The sequence below is a fragment of the Rhincodon typus genome, chromosome 14 (genome assembly GCF_021869965.1).
Source record: "Rhincodon typus isolate 14 chromosome 14, sRhiTyp1.1, whole genome shotgun sequence".
NCBI lineage: Eukaryota > Metazoa > Chordata > Chondrichthyes > Orectolobiformes > Rhincodontidae > Rhincodon > Rhincodon typus.
The window spans coordinates 46,272,193-46,273,999 of NC_063345.1; positions in this window are offsets into that span (position 1 = coordinate 46,272,193).

Genomic DNA, 1,807 nt, shown 5'->3' on the forward strand with positions numbered 1-1,807 from the left:
ACAATCAAAGTTATGCAGTTACCTTCCAGCTAAAACAGACTGTTTTTAACACCAGCCTATTTTTTTGAATGGATTTTTCCAATTGGCTGCAAATTTTTCATTGTCATGTCAAATTAACACTTAATGATCACCCTTTAATGGACTGGTTTTAAGACCAACACCACAGGTAAACCCCAGGAAATTGATATTCAGTGAAGGTAACACCATTGAATGTCAAGGGGTGTTGTGTAGAGTGTCTCTTATTGGAGATGGTTATTACCTGGCACTTGTGTGGTGAATGTTACTTGCCACTCGGCAGCCCAAGCCTGAATATTGTCCAGACCTAGTTGCATTCGAATGTGGACTGCTTCAGTATCTGAGGAATTGTGAATAGTGCTAAACAATGTAAAATCATCAGCGAACGTTCCCAGTTCTGACCTTATGATAGAAGGAAGGTCATTGATGAAGCACCTGAAGTTGGTTGGGTCTAGATACTACTGTGAAGAACTCCTGCAGAGATGTCCTGGAGCTGAGATGATTGACCTCCAGCAGCCACAACTATCTTCCTATATGCCAGGAATGACTTCAACCAGCAGAGAGCTTGCCCCCCGATATCCACTGATTCCAATTTTACTAAGGCTCCTTAATGCCACATTCAGTCAAATGCGGCCTTAATGTCAAGGGCTGTCACTCTCACTCTCACCTCAGCTCTGGAATTCAGCTCTTTTGTCCAAGTTTGAACCAAGGCTGTAATGAGGTCGGGTGTTGAGTGGCCCTGGTGGAACCCAAACCCGGCATCGCTGCAGCAGGTTATTGCTGAGCTGGTGATAGCACTGTTGATGACGTCTTCCATCACTTTACTGATGATCAAGAGTAGACTGATGGGGCAATAATTCGTCGAGTTAGATTTGTCCTGCATTTTGTGTACAGGACATACCTGGGCAATTTTGAACATGGCTGGGTAGATTCCAGTGTTGTAGTTGTACTGGAAGAGCTTGGCTACGGGAGCAGCAAGGCCTGGAGAACACTTTTTTAGTACTGTAGCAGTAATTTACTGCAGCTGCTGGAATTTGTACTAAAAACAAAACATGCTGGAAATCACAGCGGATCAGGCAGCATCCATGGAGAGAGAGCAAGCTAACGTTTCGAGTCTAGATGATGTTTCATCAGAGCTCTTTGGCATTGGCATTCCTGCTGCCATTTCATCCTCACCCCCAGGTCTGGAAATATCAGGTTTAACCTGGTACAAAGTCTTCTCCCCATCAGCAACTCTGCTGGAGCTATCCCTGTTGTTGCATGGGGTATGGTTCTATATTTGACCTGGAACCGGGACAGTTTGGTATCAGCTGATGCTTTAGGCTGCCTTCAGCATTTGGACCGCTGTTTCCACTAGGCCATTGGACAATGGGTGGTATGAAGCTGTCCTTATGTGCTGAATGTCAGTCGGCTTCAGGAAATACTCAAATTCCCTGCTGGTAAATGACATCCCATTGTCTGTATCAATATTTCCGGGAGTCCGTGTATCGTAAATGATGCTCGCAGCTTCTCTATTGTCATCCCTGAGTTTGCCGAATAGACTTTATGCACATCCAATCACTTTGAATGGGCATCCACAGTGACCAGGAACATTGAGCCCATGAAAGGACCAGCACAGTCAACATGCACTCGGAACCAGGGTTTATCCGGCCATTCCCATCAATGTGGGAGCGCCAATGGTGGCAATTTCTATCCTCGTTGGCACTCTGGGCACTGCCCAACCAATGCAGCTATGTCAGCATCCAACCCTAGGCGTCAGACATAGCTTCTTGCAAGCATCTTTATCTTGGAA